The sequence below is a fragment of the Acinonyx jubatus genome, chromosome B4 (genome assembly GCF_027475565.1).
Source record: "Acinonyx jubatus isolate Ajub_Pintada_27869175 chromosome B4, VMU_Ajub_asm_v1.0, whole genome shotgun sequence".
NCBI lineage: Eukaryota > Metazoa > Chordata > Mammalia > Carnivora > Felidae > Acinonyx > Acinonyx jubatus.
Window position 1 is genome coordinate 19744198 of NC_069387.1, and position 11308 is coordinate 19755505.

General features: G+C 38.1%; 1 protein-coding gene across 19 annotated transcripts in view; it reads left to right on the top strand.

Annotated features, from left to right (window-relative positions):
- MLLT10 (MLLT10 histone lysine methyltransferase DOT1L cofactor) overlaps nt 1-11308 on the top strand; it is a 233864-nt gene that overhangs the window by 87539 nt on the left and 135017 nt on the right. The window contains exon 1 of one of the 19 annotated variants that reach the window (XM_053225378.1): nt 7985-10233. The exons of the other annotated variants lie outside the window; for them this stretch is intronic. The gene's annotated coding sequence lies outside the window, so the exon portion shown is untranslated. Of the gene's footprint in view, nt 1-7984; nt 10234-11308 lie in introns of those variants that run through there. 19 annotated transcript variants of the gene reach the window in all.

Sequence of the window (11308 nt, forward strand, 5' to 3'; positions counted from 1 at the left end):
AACTCACAAACTGCGAGATTATGACCTGAGCCGAAGTCGGACGCTTAACTGAGCCACCCAGGCGCCCCTAGAAGAATTGATCTTTTTATAATATTGAATATTTACTTCTAGAAACTTGGTGTCTCTCTCCATCAAGTTGTTTTTTGTTTTTTGTTTTTTGTAGTTTTCCTTATATGGGGGTGCTGTACAGTTGACCCTTGAACAATGCAGGGGTTATGGGTGCTGACTCCTTGCACAGTTGAAAATCCATGTATAACTTTTGATTCCCCCCAAAACTTAATTACTGATAGTCTACTGTTGACCTTACTAAAAAAATAAAGTGAATAAATACATATTTTGTATATGTATTAGATACTGTATTCTTATAGTAATGTAGAGAAAACAAAATATTCTTAAGAAAATCATCCCGAGGGTTGCTGAAGGGGAGGTAGGTGGGTGTTGGCCTAAATGGGTGATGGACATTAAGGAGGGCACTTGTTGGGATGATCACTGGGTGTTATATGTAAGTGATGAATCACTAAATTCTCCTAAAACCAGTACTACACTATATGTTAAGGAACTTGAATTTAAATAAGTAAAAAATTAAAAAAATTTTTAAAAAAATCACAGGAGAGTACACTTACAATACTGTACTGTATCACACATATAATTAGGCGCAGTTCAAACTCATGGTGGTCATGGGTCAACTCTCTTGTTTATGTTTCTTGGATTTTTATGGATGTTGATTTGTATAGTTAACCTTGAAAGCTTAATAATACTCTCTTCATGATTATTCAGTGTGGCTAATATGAGGCATGTAATTCTGAAATGATAGGAACAATTGGAAAATGGATTGTTGAGTTTTGGAAGATATCACTTTTTAATGGATGGTAGTAAAGAGCATTGAAGAGCATTTATTAATATACTGGGCTCATACTGTGGACCTACTTTATATCAAGCATTGTGCTAGACACTGGGAATTCAAAGATGTATAAAATGCAGGATTTTTCTTCATGTGACACTCTCAATTAGAAAGAAGAGTAAATAATGTAATTATAGTGTATAAAAATAATATATAAGTACAGGTTTCTGCAGCTATCCAAAAGTAGAAAGCATTCTTGTGAAACTTTTCGTAAGCTGAAATTGGTGTAAAGCTGAGGAAGCAGTTACCATTACTCTATGTGGGAAAGGTTTTGAGTGTTTCCAGTCTGAAAAAATAACCTTTCTTAGGCTTTTCTGATAACTTAGGACCCATCTTGCTAACAAGCGCATGAAATAAACCGAGACAAAGCACAGATGCTTCCAGACATAGTTCAAAGCTCTGGAGGTCTGGTGCTGAGATGGATGCTCAGGGTACTTCCTGGGGAAGGAGCTGGGCAGCGCCGCTCTTGCTGCTCTGGGTGCACATTGACCCTGTGACGGCTTCGTGGCAAAGCAGATGCTGAACATCGCTTTCACTTTTCACCTTTTTTCGTAAAAGCAAAAATTCTTTTTGGATTTCTTTCAGTTAGCAAAAACAGTTATTAATGTAAGCCTTTTGTCAAATCAAAGTGGCATAACACAGACTTTCGAAAAATGGGAGATATCTGTCATAATAAAAAATGTGAGTGGAGTGTTATGGAACATAATGAAAGGAGGTATTACCTTTGCCTAAGGAGTTGAGTAAAACATAAAAAGGGATTATAGGGACTTTGCAGAATAACTAGGAATTTGACCTGTGGAAAAAAGGATCATATGATAATTCCACTCAGAGAAAGTAACATAAACTAATATAGTAACTGCAAAGGAAAGGCGGTAGGCAGTTCACAGAATAATAAATAATCCCGTGTGGCTGGAACATAGTGGGATTTAGGAAAGGAAAAAAAAAACCCACGAAGGAAATCTTTTGAGTGATAGGAAAGGAAATTTTCTAGAATGTCTGTGTAGTATATCTAAATTTCAGAGAACTCATTGTGTTGACTTATTATGTTGTTAAGTTTTCTACATGTCATTAAATACATAATGGCCAGTTTTTCTATTATTTTGTCACCAGATCCTTGTTTTTATTTTTTGACCTCTCATATTGTAGCAATCAGTTCCTCATTTCACTGACATATACATTTTGTTAATAAAATAATGAGTGGCATATGTCACCTTTAAGTTACCTCTTAATAATTTTGAAGAAATGTGAAGAATTGTAATAGTTTTGAAGAAACATTTTTTTGAGCTGTTTTTGAAGTTTTCAGGGATAGAGGCTTGTATTCAGAGTCAAGGAATCCTTTATTTAATTTAATTTTAATTTTTTTTATTTTTAAAGATTTTATCTATCTATCTATCTATCTATCTATTTATATGTTTATTTTGAGAGAGAGAAAGAGAATCACAGGCAGGTTCTACACCCAGCACTGAGCCTAACTTGGGGCTTGATCCCATGGGATCATAACCTGAGCTGAAATTAAGAGGCAGACGCCTAACCAACTGAGCCACGCAGGCGCCTCTAAAGATTTTACTTTTAAGTAATCTCTACACCCAACCTGGTGTTTGAACTTACAACCCCGAGATCATGTCACATCAGGAAGCATTTATTTTAGAAAGCTACAATTTCCAGAGAATAGTTGGTAAATGATACATGTGTTCTGTCTGTATATATGCTTTTGAAGAGTCTTTATTTATCGATGACCACGAAGAAATGAATGTAAGTATAGGTAGGACCATAATAGACCAAACAGAGAAACAAAAAACAAAATAAAAGCATGGTGTCATTTAACCATAGAAGCTTAAAGGTGGAGGGATACTTAGAAGTTGCTAGCCCGACTTCCCTCCAGTCTTTCTTGAAAGGAGTAGTGTGAAATGGCTGTCAAGAGAAGTGTCGATCAGTATATTTGGCATCCGGTGGGAAAGTTTGAAAGGACCAAATTTGCTCTCTGATTGGGGGATTCCTCATTAGTACCATTTAAAAAGCTAGGTTTCAGAGAGTGGAGCTAAACATTCCATATATCTATCCATTCATTGGGCCAACGTTTATGTATGGCATGCCCTGTTACCAGGCACTGCTGGAAGCGCAAGGAATACATAAAGCTCCCACGTGGTAGGATAGATAAGTACACGCCAATGATTGTTAGTGTAGCATGTGCGAGGATTAGAGAACACAGAGAACGTTTACTTAGCGTAGTGTAACAGTGCTGAAGAGAGGGAAGGTGTATCTTAGAAAAGATGGTAGCTTCTCTGAATTTTGAAGAGTGAGAAGTCTCTGGGTGTTGGCTGTGAGGAGAGGAAAGAGGAGGGAGTGCGACAGCAGCTATTAATTTTACGGACTGGAGGAGCATAAAAGCTCTGAAGTGGGAAATAGGGAGGGTTGAGAGGGAGAGGGTGAGGGAGTGAGAGTAGTATAGTGGTGAGGGAGAAGGGCACTATTGCTAGGAGTTTGAGTGTGATATGTAAAATGCTGAGAGATTCTCAAGGGCCTCCTGTGTCCTGTTAAGGAGTTTGAGTTCTATTTCCATAAAGGGTGTTTAGATTTACTTGGGGAGGGATGTACTCAGGTCTACCATCTAAAGGATAGTGAAAGGAAGATTGGGAGAGGGAGTGTAGAAGAGACAGGAGTTAACTTAGACACTATTTAAGCTTTTGCAGTGTTCCAGAGGTAATAATGAGGGTCTGAAGAAGGAGAGTAGTACTAGGAAGGAAGAAGGGGCAGATCTTTTGGTAACATATGAGAGGTTTGATTGACTGGGTGTGATGACACACAGATGAGGGAGGAAGAAAAAATCAGACTGGCCTTTCAGTTTCAAGAACTTAAGTACTGAGCACATCATCATCACCTGAGATAGAGTCTATATAGAGTCATCAAGTTAATTGACTCATTTCTTAGAACAAAGACACTAAGCTTTAAATTCTTGGCAGATGTTGGTGGGACTTACCACTTGGTTTGTAGAACAAATCTTGAATCTACAAGTTGTTTGCCAGCATACATTAACAATATGATTATAAGACTCCAAGATAAAATTCACATTTCTGCTGAAGCATTGAATATTTGCTTTTGTATATATCTAATATAATACACGTTTGTTTTTGCTTGGCACTTGTATCCTAGTTACTCAAATGAACACGTAATTTTTTTTTTCTTTTGTGGACATTTGTGTCGTTTGGAAAAGGAAAACAATCTTGCAACCGTCTGTATAGAAAAATCTTTTTGCCCTTTTTTGCACCTCTGCTGATTCTCACTTTCCCTGTTAGGCTTCTCTGTATTGTAGTATTTGTGTCTCTCCCCCGCTTGCCAGTACACCCATGTATACGTATTCTGTTTTGTTTGGTATTGTTTCTCATTTTCTCAGGGGATAGTAAATTATTTTTCTTTTTATTTGCTTTTCGTGTATTTGTGCTTTCGTGTTCAGCCTCATTCTTCATTGCCTTCTTTCAACTCCGAGGCTCAGAGGCAGTTTTATTAAGCAGGGTTTATTAAGGACTGTGGAAGAATGGCAGTGTACTTTCTTTCACCGTTATTTCTTCCCTCCTCTTTTCAAGGCAGCAGTCCAGTCTAAACTGGAAATGCCAGTAGACAGTGGCTAAGTTAAAATTGTTCATGGAAGTAAACTTAATAATCTCACCAACATACAGATTGCCAGTATCAGGTTTTTTTCATGTTTGTTTGGTATCTTGGGCACTCCTAGATGATAGATGCTTCTGTGGTATAATCTGCTAGGATAAGATTCTGTTAACATCTGTACTTAAAGGGAAATTACGTTGCTAGGCAGTAGTTTAAAGCAAGGCAAGTCATACTTGAGAAATTTGGTTTATTCATAGGAAAATAAATGATAACAGGGTTAGAGTTAAGATCAAAAACTTTATCCTAGTCAGAAATTAAATTGACTGAAACTAGCTAAAGTACAAATAGGGTTGGCTGTAAGGCCAGTATAGTAGGTATTCCTGCAACATATGTGGGGAGTTGGACCTGGAACTAGAAAGTCACAGGCTGACTACCATCCATTCCAACTGTGGTGAGGGTCCTACGGTCTCTTTTCTGTCTGTGGTCTGTTCTTGTTTCCACATCATCTAATTCCGTGTCTCATTTTATCTGAGTTTCCTACAGGTAACTTGACTCAGTGTCCAAGTTCTCAATTTTTAACAGAGTAAGTATGGTCTAGGTACTTGGGCTTCGAAGCCATTTTCACCTAGAAAAACATAGATGCCTAGTTACCATTCCATCATTAGCCTGGGTGGCTCAGTCGGTTGAGTGTCCAACTCTTGATACTGGCTCAGGTCGTGAATCCCAGCATTGGTGGCATCTGGCACCATGCTGGGTGTGGAGCCTGCTTAAGATTCTCTTCTTTCTCTTCTCTTCTCTTCTTTCTCTTCTCTTCTCTCTCTTCTCTTCTCTTCTCTTCTCTTCTCTTCTCTTCTCTTCTCTTCTCTTCCTCTCTCTCTTCCTCTCTCTCTTCTTTCTCTCCTTCTGTCTTCCCCTCTGTCCCTTTCCCCCACTCTCACACCTTGTCTCTCTCTAAAATAAGAAAAATAATAGGAGCACTTGGCTCAGTCAGTTGAGCATTGGACTCTTGATTTTGGCTCAGATCACAATCTCATGGTTCTTTGATTGAACCCCTTCAGGCTCCACACTATCAACATGGAGGCTTTTGGGGTTCTCTCTCTCTCCCCCTCCCTCCCTCCCTCCCCCCCCCGCCCCTCTACTGCTCATGTGTGGTGTCTCTGTCTCTCTTGCTCTCTCAAAAATAAACTTAAAAAAGAAAAATAATAATAAAAAATTAAAAACAATTGAGCACAGTTAGTTTCTACAAAAGACGCCGGAGTTTAGGTGCTCTTGTTTACCTTCATGTCTCGTAAATATTCTATTTTTAAAAAAAATTTTTTTTTTCAACGTTTATTTTTGGGACACAGAGAGAGCATGAACGAGGGAGGGGCAGAGAGAGAGGGAGACACAGAATCGGAAGCAGGCTCCAGGCTCTGAGCCATCAGCCCAGAGCCTGACGCGGGGCTCGAACTCCCGGACCGCGAGATCGTGACCTGGCTGAAGTCGGACGCTTAACCGGCTGCGCCACCCAGGCGCCCCTCGTAAATATTCTATTTAAACAACTAGGTAAAAAAGCCTATAAACTGTTCCTGATGTACCTGTGCCAAATTGCATATGCTAATTCTTTAATTTTATAAAATAGTGTAGTGTTCTGCATAACCTTCTTGAGAATTTCTATCTTTTTTTTTTTCAAAAGGAGTTCACAAAGGAGTTTTTGGCCGGAGGGCCTGGGTGGCTCAGTCATTTAATTTATACATATGACTCTTGGTTTCAGTTCAGGTGATGATCTCTCAGGTCCGTGGAATTGAGCCCCCTGTCTTGCTCACAGCGCAGAACCTGCTTGGCATTCATTCTCTCTCTCTCTCTCTCTCTCTCTCTCTCTCTCTCTCTCTCTCTCTCTCTCTTCTCCCCCCCTTCCTCCCCAAATAACACCCCCTCCCCAAATAAATAAATTTTAAAAAAGAAAGGAGTTTTGACCAGGTTTAAAAAGAGATGATTTAAGGTCACCTGATGACTTCGTAAAAAACAGATCCAGGGACAATTGTATGTTGGGATGTTTTTTCTCATTATATAACACTAGCATATGGAATTACGGCATAAACTGTTAGTATACTCTATGACAGCATGGAATCATGCTGAATAAAACTGAGTAAACTGATCTCTTTGAGTTGTTTGTTTGTTTTTAACTTTTGTTTTTTAGTTTATTTTTTTTTTCAGAGAGAGAGCAGAGGAGGGGGCAGAGAGAGAATCCCAATCAGGCTCTGCACTGTCAGCACGAGCCGGATGTGAGGCTCACTTACTGTGAGATCATGACCTGAGTCGAAATCAAGAGTTGGATGCTTGACCAACTGAGCCACCCAGATGCCCCTGAGTTGCTTGATTCTAAAATAGTAAATCTTAGCAAAGTGTACCAGGTGTCCAGGAAGACACTTTGAAGGCATGTCCGATTTTTCTAAACTAGTGCTTCTTTACATTTTTTGGGTCTTCGGGATTCTGATAAAACGTAAGAATTCTTTCTACAGAGTAATATACATCTGAACTATAACAAAATGTTTTACATATACTTTCTGAAGGATTATAAGAATACTTCTTGATACTCAAATTCTCTGCTTCCCTGTCATAGGATTACCAAATTTTAGATTACCTTGAATAATAAATAATTAAATGATTGATTTAATAATTGATGTATTTAAAAATAATACATTTTAAATGTATAAACATTTTTAAATATTTGGCATTTAAAAAATCTGTAAGTATGAGTTATAATAATGCCAAATATACAGATTTTATTCTTGGCTCTTTGGATGACTTTTTTTTTTCTTTTTTTCTTTAATGTTTATTATTTTTGAGAGACAGAGCGTGAGCAGGGTAGGGGCAGAGAGAGAGAGGGAGAGACAGAATCTGAAGCAGGCTCCAGGCTCTGAGCTGTCAGCACAGAGCCCGATGTGGGGCTCAAACCCATGAACTGTGAGATCATGACCTGAGTCGAAGTTGGATGCTTAACCAACTGAGCCACCCAGGTGCCCCTGGATGACTCGATGTTTATGTCATAATTTTCCTAACCATTCCCACATTACCTAGCTATTTTTCTGTTGTAATTTAAAGCATGACAAGAATCTTGCTTCACCAACCCTTTTATTCTGTGTTTAGATTGATTTCCTTTGGCTAGAACTCTAGAGTTAGAATTATTGTGTTACAGATTATACCTGTTTGTAAGGTTCTGATAAGATTGCCTGTTTGTTTTCCACATTTATATAGCTAATAATTTATGAAAATGCCATTTTTACCACACCATTGTCTGTATTCATTTTTAAAATCATATTCTACATTTGCCAGTTTGATAATAAATGATATCCAGTTATTTGAATTTTTGATTACTTGTCAGGTTGTCAGAATAATATTTCTTTTTGTGTCTGTTTTTGCCCATTTAGCTCTTAAACTGTTAGGCATTCTAAAGTTATGTACTCTTTTTATTTTTTTTAGGTTTACTTATTTTGAGAGAGACAGAGACAGTGTGCGCTGGGGAGGGGCAGAGAGAGAGGGAGAGGAAGAATCTCAAGCAGGGTCTGCACTGTCAGCACAGAGCCTGATGTGGGGCTCAAACTCAAGAACTGTGAGATCATGACCTGAGTGAAACCCAGAGTCGGACACTTAACCCACTGAGCTGCCCAGGAGCCTCTAAAGTTATGGCCTCTTTAAATAGTGATAACAAATTTTTGTTTGTATATACCACAAGTATTTTTTTCACTTTGTCTTCATTTTGGTGCCATAAAATATTCATAGATACACAGTTACACCTTATAGTTTTTTTGGGGTGGCAGTAAACAAGGTGATTAAAAATGGGATCTTTGCAAAGTAATTAAGGTATATAGGGTTAGAGCCGATCCTTGAGTAACACAGGTGTGAACTCTGCAGGTCCACTTACATGCAGACTTCGTCTGATCAGCATGGTACGGTACAGCACCTAAATGTATTTTCTCTTGAGTTTTTGAAAAAAGTTTTTTTTTTTAATGTTTATTCATATTTTGAGAGAGAAAGCACAAGTGTGGAAGGGGAAGAGAGAGAGAGAGAGGAAGACACAGAATCCAAAGCAGGCTCCAGGCTAAGCTGTCAGCACAGAGCCTGATGCAGGGCTTGAACTCACGAGCCATGAGATCACGACCTGAGCCGAAGTTAGATGCTTAACCTGCTGAGCCACCCAGGCCCCCCTTCTTATGATTTTTTTAAATAACACTTTTCATCTGGCTTATTTTATTATAAGAATACAGTATGTAATACATACGCCATGCAAAATATGTGTTAATCTGCTCTTTATGTTATTGGTAAGGCTTCTGGTCAACAGTAGGCTGTTAGTAGTTAAGTTTTTGGGGAGTCAGAAGTTATACCTGCACCTGCATGGGGGATCATCGATGCTTCTAGTCCCCTTGTTGTTCAAGGGTCAGCTGTATAGAGTATGCACCAATTAACAGTGTTACTCTTGTTTTATACACTAATCTCTACACTTGAGCACAGAGCAGCTACCTGGGACTAAGGAAGGGTACACATCACATTTACAAAATCATTCAGCAAGCTCCAGAAAATGGACAGAGTAACCCTTTACTCTGGCTCTTTCTCCATAGGTGGTTAAAATCTAATTATTTTCTGCATGTTGTAAGTGAGACCTGTAAGGCAAAGTGATACAACTTCTCTTGCAGTTTTCAAAGTTACATGTAGGATGAAAATGACTTTGCTCATTTTCAAAGACTGTCTGTTAAGAGGGAAACTAAAAACCAAAACGTTGAAATTAAAATATGTAAGGATCGTCAGAAGTGAATGTCTTTTGTGCAAGAGTACACACATGGTCCATTCTTTTTTCATGAAGGAAAGAATGGTTGAATTGCATATCTGGATATGTTGACAGTATTTTTTCCACAGCTATGGAAAAACTGATATTATATTGTATCATATCGCGTCATATCGTATTGTATCGTACTATAGCAGACTGGTCTCTGCCTTCATCCATCCTGCAGCATGGAGGCTTTTTCATGGTTATCTTCCCTACTGCTGGATCAGGCTTCTGTTCTGTCAGAAATATTTTTATTAGACCAAATTATATTCAGTGCAAGTCAAAATTTATTAACTTGTTAGAAAGGGAAATGGCAAGGTGACAGTAGAATATGCAGGTTCAAAGAGAGAGGATGGAAATGGGGAGGTCATGTAAGTTGGGAGACCCATAGCTTATAGTAGTATTTTAAGAGAAGGAAAACTTGAAGTTTTATTTTACAGGATCATATAAATATCATGTACATATTTATAATTACAAGGAGTAATAAGATGATCAGAGATGCCAGATACAGGAAAAAACAAGACATCTAAGAAGAAAATGATAAGGATACATTTGGGTCTGAAATTAGAATAATGAGATTTCATCACCCAACGGTAATGTCAGCAGCGCCAGGTAGTAGGAAACCATGAAATAGTGTCAAAGAGAAGTAGAGTGCCTAGCAACAAGTTCTGATTGTCATCAGGTTACTATTGCTGGGGGGGATTTTTCTCTAGGTACAAAGTTGTAGAATACAGTTTGCCATTTTTTTAAATCCATGATGGGTCTGATTTGTTTTTCCCTTTGAAAGTTCAAAGCATTGGCCTGCTTTGAAATTGTGACTACCCAAATCCCCAGTTAACACAGCATGTGACCTTTTTTTTTTTTTTTTTTTAGGGGATAAGCCAGGTACCTTTTGTATCTACCTCCTCTCCTCCACAAGGATGAGGTAACAAAGCAATATATCTTAGCTGCAAAAAGTCTGGTTTGAAAGTAGGCTACTAAATCGGTGTGCTGTGTGATACTGGGGGCATATAGATCTTTATAACAGTATAAAATAATTTTGATGCTTTCTTTACAAATTAATTTACTTTTTTGAATGTGTTGAATACTTTTTGTGTCACCTCATTTCTTTTGGGTTTTCTTCACATAAACATTTCATTGGGGTTTTTACCTTTATCTAAGCTCTTGATGGATCGTTTTGTGCCTAATAATAAAGAACAGTTTTAGGCTTTATGTCTAATTTTATTATTCTAATGTTTTCTAACTTTTTAAATTATGCTTACATGAAGTTTTCGTTTTTATTCTACATATTATAACAATATAAGTATTTGGTTTGGAAATTGTCATTGTAGAAAATAATAATAGAATGAAACTACTTCCCATCCCTCCTAGTTCATCACCCAACTCCAAAACATAACCAACTCCTAGCCAGTTTTTCATACAGCTTCTGTTATTGGTTTCCTAGGGCTGCCTTAAGAAAGTACCACAAATTGGGTGGCTTAAAACAACAGAAGTTCATTCTCTCACAGTTATGGAAGCTAGAAGTCTGAAATTAAGTTATTGGCATTGGTTCCTCCTGAGAATTGTGAGGGAGCATCAGTTCTGTGCCTTTCTTCCAGCCTGTTGTGGTGACAGGAAATCCTTGGCATTCGTTGGATTATGGATTTATCACCCCAGTCTCTGCTTTTTGACCCCACTGTTCTTTCATTGCCTCTGTGTCCTCAAGTGGCCATCTTCTTATAAGGACCAGTCATATTCAGTTAGAGGCCTGTCCTACCCCAGTGTGACCTCATCTTAACTAATTATATCTGCAGTGACCCTTTGTCCAAATAAGGTCACATTCTGAGTTACTGGGGTTATTAGGACTTCACATACCTTTTTTCAGGGACACAGTTCAACACATAGTAATCTTCCCGCCTTCATGTTCTTACCACATGCAAAATACTTTTATTTCATCCTGTGATTTCCCAAAGTCTTAATTGATTCTAGCATCAACTCTTAAATTCAGAATTTTATCTAAG